The 12,016-nt window shown below is 32.1% G+C and overlaps 1 pseudogene; it reads right to left on the minus strand.

The window, feature by feature from the left end:
• Positions 1-9,890: 9,890 nt before the first annotated feature.
• LOC107484908 (UDP-glucuronic acid decarboxylase 6-like) overlaps positions 9,891-12,016 on the minus strand; it is a 12,557-nt pseudogene continuing 10,431 nt past the window's right edge.

Raw genomic sequence — 12,016 nt, forward strand, 5'->3', positions numbered from 1 at the left:
GGTTAGGGACGAAAACAATTTTCGGCCTATACCTTAAGGACCAAAATCGTACTTAACCATTTTTTTTTGAAAATTTTTGTTTTAAATTGTGTTTAAATTCTATTCTATTTTCTTAATTTACTGGTTAGGGTATTTTGGTTTTAAATTGAAGTTTAAATTTTGAAATTTGTAATCTTTTAAAAATTTTGTTTAAAATTTGTGTTTTAATTTAGATTTATTAAGGTTAATTCAATCAATTTAGGTTGTTATGGTTAACTTTGTTTTTTTATTAGATTATTTTAGGTGAATTAGGTTTTGTCGTTTAAATTAATATATTTTTATCAATTAGGTTCATTAGGTTAGTTAAGTTAAATAACTCTTTGAATTAGTTTCACCAAGTGAATTTAATAAGTTATCTTTTTTATTAGGACTGTGTTATTTTTTTTCAAGTCTATTGAAGTTTGCTTCTTTTGTAATTTTCGCAATTATATTTCATGGGTTGTTTGTATAGTGTTTTGATTGGTTCTCTATTTCTAAATATAATGAATTATTTTATAAGTTTAATGTTAGACTTACTTTTACTATGATAGAATCTTAGAATAAAAGTGGAAAAAGGTTGTCTAGTGGCGCTTTCTCAAAATCCTTATTTATTGAAAATTTGTAAAATAATTAAGGAATGCGCACTAGAATAGTTAGGAATTTAATGTTCCTGGAATGTGTTTTTGTTTTAATTTATGTTTGCAAGTGTTTCATATGTGAAAATTTATAAATTTTTTGTGGAGATCTTTGAATTATAGAAAAACTATATTAAATTTTTGTTAAAATTATTTAAAGACATGTTTGATTTGTGAAAAAATAAATTGCATTTAGTGCAAGTTTCTAATTATACAAAAAATTCTGTCAAAATTTCTAAATAAAAGTAATAAATTGGGTTATTGGTTGAATTCTAAGTATTGACAATAATAAAATACTTTAAAGGTCAAAACACTTTTTCTTTTTCAATTAAACCCATGTGGTCCTCTTCTCTTTACTTATTATTATCACTGTGATTGGTTCATAGTGAAAGATAATCAGCTCTAAATATAATTGAATGATAAAATTAAAAACAAAAAAAACTAGTACATGGAATGAATTAATTATAAATCTAAAAAAAAATTGCTGAGAAATATATTTTGGTAAGAAATTAAAGAAAGTAAATTAAAACATATTTTTATTAGGATGACCAATATTTAATTATTTAAATTTTATTAGAAAATAAAAAATTGTTCATAGAAAAATGAACTAAAATCTAAACTATTATTTTTTAGCTAAGAAAGTAGTAGTAAAAAAATTTAAAAATTTAACAAGAAAAAATTAAATTTTAATTTAATTTATTAAAAAAATTTTAAATTCCTAAAATCATATTGTAATATTAAATTTATCTCTAAGTGTATCAATTACTTAAAAAAAGAAGTTAGTAAATTTATATATTTTATTTTATAATAAATATATTGCATCATGTCTATGAATCCACACAATATCTTAATGTTTAAGGAAAGTGAGTGCCATCCATAGGACTTCTCAATCATCATCCTCTATTTCGGTAACGCCTAGAATCTCACAGGCATAGAGTACACAAGGTCAACCCTTTATTATGGTCTCTAATCCCAATTTTATGGGCCCTACTATTGTGCCAGTTATTCTTTTAGAAAGTTGTCCTGTTGATTCACTAGAGTGGACTCCTCTAGCACTTTCACCCATTCAGTAAACCACTACATCGACACCACCTTCTATGATAGGCACCACAGTGCTGGAATTCTCTCATAGATCCTAGCTAGAGGTCCCATTATAGTGTGTCATTAGGATGATAATTTGGTCTGATGAATTGACTCCATGAGCATTATTTGAATTTGGTCTAATGGATTGACTCCATGATCAAGAAGATTTTGGACCACTGCATGGCTAGGTAGCTTTAGCAGATACTTGAGGACGTATGTGAGAAATGGGACCACCTTATCCAATAGCTCCAATAGGACATTAAGAAGGCCCTCTATGTCTATTGGGAGAATGAAGAGGGGTTCAAGCATCGACGAGCAACAACATGGACAATAGAGCATCTAACTTGTATTAATATAATAACTTCATTTTATCTTTGATTTTTAAATTAATTGTCACTTGACTTAACCTTTTGTTTTAATATGTGTAGACTAAGTTGTTGGATTTGAGGCAACAATGACAGAGGTCTTCAAGTATACTCACACGCTGAAGGAACCAATTAGCAATCTGCGGATTATTATGTGAGTAAACGTCATAATTTATTTCATAACTTATAATCATTTTCAATTAATTGTCGTCCTAATCACATTTGCTTATCATGTGGTAGGAATTATACTTGTAAAATTTGGAAGCCATGACCCAATAATCTCAATAGAGTGGGGAGGACGGCAACAACTTCTCTTCTTCCGTCGTCAATCTTAATACATTGTAGTGCTAGATCACATCCGAATCGTACAAGAATCATGTTTACAGGTTGGGGTCATTCTTCATCACCAACCTCTATACCTCTACCTTGAGGGCTTCATCCACCTCAGTCACCAACTATAAGATTTGAGAAATTTATTAGTAAATTGTCTTATCTAAATTTGATTTAAAAGGGTTTAAACCGCTTAGTTTAGGCTAAAAAGTCAAACTTCTTCGTTTGAAGATTTCAAAATAAAGTTTGAAATAAAAAAATTATTTGGAACGAGAAAGTGTAATTATTTTTGAAAACACATGTACCAGTGTCATAATTAACTGTACATGCTTATGTTAGTCTGGCACTGCCTATAAGAAAAGTAAGGAGGTAAAAGTGACCAAAAAATTATTTCAGACACAAATTAAATCAGATATTTTTAAAATTTGGATCCTAAGAAAAGCCAATGGGTAAAAAGACAAAAATGTCCTTTACCCATCTAACAAAACATGTGACTCTCTCTCCATCATTTCTAGTATATTCATTTTCTCTTCTCTCAGAGAAGGAAACACGAGAGAATTAGAGAAAATAGAAACCCAAGTGTCACTATTTATCATCATCTTTAAATCCACTTTTGTCGTAAACTAAAGCTCCGATTAATGACCTGTTTATTGTTACGCAATCCTCTCGCCTCCCTCTTCGTTTTTGTACAATTTTTGTGGTGAGTAATCGCAATAAAACTACTCTATTTTTATTATTTTTGCATTTTGGGATGTGAAGGGTTGAAATGTATGATTTTGACTCCTTAGAAAAAGCTCTAACTTGAATTCTAGAGGATTTTATCCCAAGTTCATGCAGTATAAGGTAAAGAAATAATTTTTTTGCATTTTACCCCAATTTGTATAAAATCTTAAATTGAAAATCGAATGAAATTGGTTGAATAGAGTTTGTTAAGGCTTGAATTAGCTGGAGGAAAGCTCAAGATGTAATACCCTACCACACAGAGCTTCACTTTTAAGTAGTAAAGTAGAGGTGGTAAAGTATTACTACCTCTAATAAAAAGACGTATATAAATATAGTTGAAAGAAATTATAACTAGGAACCTTGAAGAAGAAGCTAAACAAAAGCGTAACAGAAATTGTATCATACTCGTCCGGATAAGTGTATAAGGATAAAAAGATCGAAAGAAAAAGAGTATAATACATATAAGGATTAGAGTTCCAAAGATACAATTATCAAGCTCCAAACTCGACCTGCGAAGCAAAGGCTAGCCATAGTACATAAATATACACATACATACATATGATCCACAATCTCCCAAAAGACAAAATACAAAACCTATTTCTCCAAGTCAACCTCTAAGAGGGATAAACATACAAGTTATATACAGAAGAGAATATAACTACGTATATACAATCTGAACTCAAAAAGAAAAACCCAAAAACATAGTTCTTTGCTTCTAAAGGATCTCTAGAATGCTCAGCGAGGTGCATCTCGACCTGCATCTGAAAAACAAAAAAATATGTATAGAATGAGAACTAGGGGTTCTCAACATAGTTAAGGTACCCACATAGATAATATATAAGGTTCTGTGAAAGTCAGAGGCATTCCTAGAACTCCAACACTCAGATTCAAACTTAAAATTTATTTTAAACCATAAATCTTGGTAATCTATCTAAGGGATTATTCTAGCTCTAATCTAACTCTACACATTCTGTCTCCTCCAAACCTCCTAACCACCAGGTGGAACAACCCTCATCACGCCTCTTCCAGGAGAGGATCTCTCAGAAAACATATACATAGTTACATACAAGTCAAATAAAGAAAACATAGATAGGGTACAGATAAAGCAAGTAAGCAAGTAGCAGTAATTATGGTTAAATAGTTAGACAAACCAAAACAATGCACACTCAAACAAAACATACAAATGCATATGATGTATGTTTATCCTATGGCTGATGAGTCTCATCTGTCGGTTATATAGTCAAATCTGACATGTCCAGTAAATAACCTTAGACAATCCCTCTGTGCACGCATCCCCAAGCTCAAAAAATATCCATGAGAAAAATCACAAGTTCAAATTTATATATATATGCATGCCCATGGGAGAATCTGAGGAGTTAAAGTGTTCGGTCACATCTTATGACAGAGGGTTAATAGAGTATCAAATCTTAACCTGGAGCAAGTGGTGGCAAGCTACTGCGTCTACTAAGAAAACACGTATCTCAGATAATTTCAAATGCTCATGTCAAATAGATTTTAATTCATCATTTATCAATGTCATTATCGCCATCAATTCATATCTCATTCAATTACAATTCATTATTATTATTATTATCTTTATCAATCACTTCTTACTCAGTATTACCAACACCTCATTACTTTGTTATCACTTCACAAATCCTTCTCAATATCTCGTTAACTCATTTAACATATTCATCCTTGTTATAAAGTTTAAAAACTTGCTAACGGATCTTAAACAGGTGTTAAAGAGGTTTGGAAAGTTAGAAGAGTGGTTGAAAACTCAAAAATTGTACTTTTCATCAAAATAGGGGGTCATGCGTATGCATGTCCATTCTCGCGTACGCATGAGTGTTAAAATGGCAAACTCACGTACACGAACACCATCTTCATACGTGAGCTCGTGGAACAGAAAAGGGATCCTCGTGTACGCAAGCCCTCAGTCGCGTACGCATGAGTGTAAATAAGGCACTTTCGCGTACACATACACATTCTCGCATACGCATGATTAGAAAATTGACATAGTCGCGTATGCGTCCACCTCATGCGTATGCGAGCATGTTAGACAGAGGGAATTCTCGCATACGCATGCCTTAGATTTTCCAAAAAAGCTATTAAGTATGTAGAAATCAGTTTTACACCTCCAGCGTCGAACGAGCATAACTTTTTCATAAAAAATTATTTTTAGTCTGTTCTTTGAACGTTGTAAACTTCACAAACCTAGTTTTTATTTAAGATAAGTTTAAAAAAATTTGAGGGTCCGAAAACCAAGTTATGGCCTATTGAAGTTTGTTAGAAATCGGTTTTTATCCAAAAACACTAAACCTCAATTTTTCCAAAATCCTCAATTCAAAATCCATTATTTCACAACCCAAAAAGAGCACCACATATCCCTTATCACATTCACACACACTTCCCATTCATACATAACATGTCAACATACAAATTCATTCAATCCATTCAACAATTTCCATCACTCATCACTAATCCTCAACAATTCATATAGTTCAACTTATCCTATGGTCAACCAGCCTAAGTTTTCACGTAACATTATACATTAACTACGAGAAACCAAAATCATACCTTGATCGATTCCTCCCTAAGGGTAGAATACCTCAAAATCCTCTTCTCTATAAGCTCCAAGTCTCTAATTACCAACTCTGCAAGCTCAACTACCAGAATTTTGTTCCAAACCACCAAATCAACATGAAACTCAATCTAATCCATACAAAATCACTATAATTAGTATAGGGCTCACTAATCCAATAATTCACAAAATTTTAATAGTTTCTTACTGTACCCACAAATGTTTTAGACGAACCCCAGTGATTACTCGCTGCTAGAGTTCACCTAAACCATCAAAATCACTCAATTCCTCAATACCAAAACTCCAAAATTTTAAAACTAAAGAGAAGAAGGCTGGGTAAGAAAATAAAACTTTCTTACCACTTTGTTCCAATGGATTCAAAGAGCTTGACACAGTAGTCGCGTGGCCCCAAACGGTGCGGCGATCGGAGCTCCGAATTGGAAGATATGTGGAATTGAAGTTGAGCTAGGGCTTAGGTTTTTGCTTTCTCCCCTCACCCCAAAGTTTCAGCGTGTCCTTTATGATTTTGGGGAGGAAATAACTGAGTTATGTGTTTTATATGTTGGGCCTTGGTCACGGTTTGGCTCCGGTCCAACTGGTTTGGTCTATTAGTCCAGTTTTATGCTAAAATCTTTAAAATTAGTGTCTAAATTCGTATTTTAAATATTTATACTTCTCTAAACTATAAAATTTAATTTTCTAATTTTTTTAAATAATAATTAATTTATTATTTAATTATTCATTAATTTTTCGAAATTTACACAAGAGGCTTGGGATCACTGTATTTGAGGTGTGGGTTATATTTTCAAATAACTATTATATAATATTGTGTAAAACTTTAAGCTATTTGACATGAGGATATTGATAAATTGTTGTTGATGACGGTTTAGTGAAATGCCTTGTTTTGAATGATGCATTTGAGTGGTAATGGTTGAAAGCTTTTAATGTTTAGTTATCTTATGGCATGCTATGATGTTGATATTTGTTATTATCTAAATTATTGAGAATGAGATTGATAATGATGATAGGTTAAACTTTTTGGGAGTGGACATGTGATGATTATACCAACTTGTGATTTTAGATTTGATTAACAATTGTATGATGATTAAGATAGCAATTTGATATTTGGTGAGTTGTTGAGTGAAGAGATAGATAGAACCAGGGATAAGTTGAATGATTATGGTTTGGTCTTGAATGTTGGTTGAGTTTTGATGGAAAGCGATTGCAAGAATCAGCTTAGAGTAGAGTCACCCTGGTGCTGCAGAAAATTCTACACTCTGATAGATTTTTAGCTATATTTGACGGGCCAAAACTTGGCCATCGAAACTTAAAAATTGGTGGAATTTGTTGTCATAAAATTAGAATGTCTAGTTTATTGTCTTTAAATAACGAAGACAAAATGATTTTTTCTAGAGAAACTTATGATCTTTTGAAGTTTGGATATTAAAATGTGGTTCTGTAGAAATAACAGTAGTAGCAGATTCAGTGCGTACGTATAGCATGTGTATGCACCATTTTTCTAAGTGGAAATTATCAGGTTCTCACCCTATTTACTTCTCTTTTTTATATCTCAGTGGGTTTCTGTGATAACCAAGTCAATCTGGCAAGTTCTTATTCTTTTGGAGAGACTAGTCTAATCTTTTGGTCTCCTCTTATTACCTATGTAATCCTGTGTGTATTTATAGTTTGAAAGACATGAGTTTGGCAAAATTGTAGACATAATTGTAGACATAGTTGAATTGAGTTACAGCTATCGATTCTCAATTGTTTGTTCAAGTGTGTTTGGATGGATACAACTACTACTAGAGGAATCAAACAAGATCATTTGGGTCTTACTAGTGTTAACTTCTCTCGTTCGATATATATTGGTGATCGAGAAGACCATGAATCGTACATATTGGCATCAGAGGCTCATCTCGTATACTATGTGGACAATGAAGTAGATAAAGAATGGAGTGTAGTGATTCATGTGAAGCCATGAGACTTGTATAACATCGGAGAAGAGAATGAAGAAGCTGAAATTGATTTTTCTCCATAGCCATGGTTGAACAATTCAACGGCAGAGGACATTGGATATTTACAGTTGACAAGGGATGATGATACCGAAGACCCTACAAATAATGCTTTTGAAAATATTGATGATGTTGCAGAATGAAAACAAGAGAAATATTAAAATAACTTTTAAAGGAGATTTGTGTGTTTAATAAGTTTAATACACTTAATTTTTGTAAGTAGTTGGCTGGTTACATTACGATTTATATTTTTGTATTTCAATTAAGTTTTTATTGGATTGACAACTTTAATGAATTAAAGCTTTTTCCCATTTCTTCCAATTTTTTTTATATAAAGTTAATCCATAATGAAGTATCTATATCATTATTGCTGTTGTTCTTAATGCCAGTTTTATTGAAAGATAACATATCTAATAATCATTAACAATTTTAATATTGTTATGACTAATAAATATTAGTTATTTTAAAATGATGGAGTAACAAGGAAAAATTAAATGGAGGAATTTTCATCATGCTATGCAAGCACAAAATCACTAAAGAAATGGTTGTAGCCTTTCCATTCTCTTCGTTGGAATATGTAATTGCTGTTGCTAGAGACATATGATTTTGTAAAGTGAATATTAGGTGTTGGTTGGAAGCTATACCATGACACTCTTGTTTCAAGGAATAATTAGAAATGAAAAACAATTATACCCTTCAGGTTCATTCCTTAGGCATATACTTATTAATTAATTGAATAATGTATATGTTAAGTTTATATACGAGAACTAAATTTGTTGCAATAATATTTGTTATGTTGTTAACATTCAAATTTGTAGGAACTTCATAAATAGACATCAATGTACGAAAAGAGGTTTGGTTATATTTTTGTTACATATGCATTTGGAAAGAGTTCTGAAGACATACTTGCTGAATTGAAGGTAAAAACGCTTCAGAATCAACTATGTTGTTGAGTTGGATATTGCATCACAGGAGAAAATGAAGTATATAGAATTGCAAATTACAGATCTTCTTTCTAAGAGATATGCTCAAAGTACTAATAAGGGAGATGGTAATTATTGTTTATTTTGTTTTGTTTTAAAAGTTTCTTATGATATTAACATACCATGTTTTCTCTAAATTAATATCTGACGAATTATGAGTTCACGGTTTCTTCTGGGTAGCCTTATATTGTTGTATGGATATTGATATTTTTAGTGTTACCTGAATATTCAGGTAAAGTAATTAATGACAGTCTAAATGGAACAGAGATTGATTTAGAAAAAAATTAGATAAAATCTTCTCCGTTGGAATTGACATTTCCATGCAATTTGATCTCAATAAGGTCTCAGAAAAAGACAAAAAAACTTTTGATGACTAACAAAGACAAGATTATGTACATTTACAAATAGGGGCTTCAATTTGATAAAAAAAAACTGGTAAATTCGATGTTGTAGAGAAATTTTAAGACTTAGGTCGATTCCCGTTAGTTTAATGGTTTTGATCGCAATATTACATCTATGACTACTTTAAGAATTTCATGATTCAGGTTGAATAAGGTATATTTTTGGAAAGCTTTAGTTTAATTTATGCTCGATTAAAATTAACTTAACTGATACATTTCTTATATATTTCTTTTATATTTATGCTTGAATGCAAACTTATAAGATCTTATAGTAAATGAGAAAATCTAATTTGTAAATTTGTTCACATGATTAAAAAATATATATTTTTAAAGTGATTAATTTTTTTTACGTAAAACAAATCCAAAAATAGTGTTACAGTTTAGGTAACAGTGACTGAAACATATTGCTCAAAATTAACGTATTAAAATATATCGAAAATTAAAATACGGGCAAGCTCAATTTATTTACCAGTAAAAAAAATTCTATATTTGCGAAAGACAATATTTTTCTGTCACAACATTAATGAAACTGGTGAGAACTAAAGTAGTTTATACTCTGTTGGTTTTTAAAAAGAGACTAAATCCAAATATGAAAGTGAGGAATTAAACAAATTTGGCGGTGATTGGAATGAAAGCGCCACTAAAAGTAAATTCTGACTCAGCAACTATCTCATGCATTTTGTTACATTTAGCAGCAGTTGACCATAACCGTCGTTAAATTTTAAACGAATAGTAACCCCACAACTAGCCGCTGCATCAACCGCCGCTATTTTTCGTCCAGTGGAAGATTTCTACAACCATCGGAAAACTGCTGCCGCTATATGTTGGAAGTGTTGTAGTGTCAATAATGTAAACCAGCAGTCCTATAACTCTGAGGCAGCAAAAGTATTAAGCCACAAAAATTTTGCACCGCACCTGTCATACACAAAAAGAGCTATATCACATGCAACCAAACAATTCTGATTTGACAAAAACTTTGATACGCCATCCTCTAGTATCTCGTGCAATACAAGAGTTTTTCTAGTTCCCTATATGATAAATATTAGAGTTAAAAATAACATCTACAGGAGTTTGTATGTACTTATCACCAAGAGTGAATTAGATTCAGGAAAAAACATAAGAGAAATGCAATATTATATTATCAAAATCACTTAATTGATTATCACATTTTCTCATCATAATACTCACCCCGATTAGTTCAACTACATTTGTTGCATACTACTCAATTGTTGTAGGAGTATAACTATCTCAGAAAGGCCTGCACAATCAATATATGAAGTTGTTGATTTGAAGCAAATTAGCAATAAACAGTATAAGCATATTAAATTTTACTTGGTTATAGAATCAAATTTAGAATATAAGGAAGCAGCATATAATTGGTGAATTAGACTAAAATGATCGGTACAAAATCACACCTTTCCAAGAATGAATTCAGCAAAGCAGATTTCCCTGCATTTTTAGAACCAAGAACATAGCATTGGAACACATTTCTTTCTGTTATTTGCTTCTTGCAATTTGCTGATCTTCTATTAGTAATTTGTAAAGCTATAGCAGGATTACCACTATATCTAATGTAAATCAAATTGTCCAAGCTAACTGTTGGATCAAGTAATATCATGAGGCCCACTACAAAATATAATTATTCAAAAAAAAATCAAACACACTTAACTTCCAACTAAATATAGACAACACAGTAAAGAATCATTCTTTTTAATTTACCAACAATAGAAATCTACAAAAAATAAAATAATGCAATTGGAGAATTGGATGTTGTCCTATCCAACAGATCCGACAAAGCGAGATGTAGAAAGGGATAATTGAATAAAATGCAGAAGGCTCCCACATGGAAATAACGAAAATAAAATACACGAGTCAGTGAGTTCAAGAGACACTGACAGAGCAAAAGTTTCTGCATATAATAATGAAACATCAAAGTTTCTACAACTCGTTAGCTTTCGTCGTAACAACTTCGAACTCCTGCATGCACATATTTTACGCATAGAATATGACCCTCAACAAGATTTGGAATATATATGGGTTAACATTTCCTCAATAGGTTTCTGGTTGTGGATGCACAAAGGGATCTCCATATACCTCTGAAGTGGATGTAAGTAAAATCCTGTTGAACAAAATTACAAATTAGCAAAAGCAATTTTCACAAGAAGTTTAGATTATAAAATAAATAATAAACATAGATCCCTAACCTTGCTCCCATTCACTTAGCCAGCCCGTTGGTGCGCGAAATTGTGAACAATATTTTTTCACAACTCTCATAATCCCCGGTCATGAGCCCCAAAAACTTGGTAGCTCAGTACCATGGCATTACACAACTTCGCACAACTAACCAGCAAGTGCACTGGGTCGTCCAAGTAATAAACCTTACGCGAGTAAGGGTCGATCCCACGGAGATTGTTAGTATTGAAGCAAGCTATGGTCATCTTGTAAATCTTAGTCAGGCAAACTCAAATGGTAATGGTGATGAACGAAAATAACACAAAGGTAAAGATAGTGATACTTATGTAATTCATTGGTAGGAACTTCAGATAAGCGCATGAAGATGCCTTCCCTTCCATCTCTCTGCTTTCCTACTGTCTTCATCCAATCCTTCTTACTCCTTTCCATGGCAAGCTTAAGCAAGGGTTTCACCGTTGTCAGTGGCTACCTCCCATCCTCTCAGTGAAAGCGATTGCATATGCTCTGTCACAGCACGCGGAATTCAGCTGTCGGTTCTCGGTCAAGCCGGAATAGAATCCATCGATTCTTTTGCGTCTGTCACTAACGCCCCGCCCTCAGGAGTTTGAAGCACGTCACAGTCATTCAGTCATTGAATCCTACTCAGAATACCACAGACAAGGTTAGACCTTCCGGATTCTCTTGAATGC

This window comes from Arachis duranensis, chromosome 4, assembly GCF_000817695.3.
Source record: "Arachis duranensis cultivar V14167 chromosome 4, aradu.V14167.gnm2.J7QH, whole genome shotgun sequence".
Classification (NCBI taxonomy): domain Eukaryota; kingdom Viridiplantae; phylum Streptophyta; class Magnoliopsida; order Fabales; family Fabaceae; genus Arachis; species Arachis duranensis.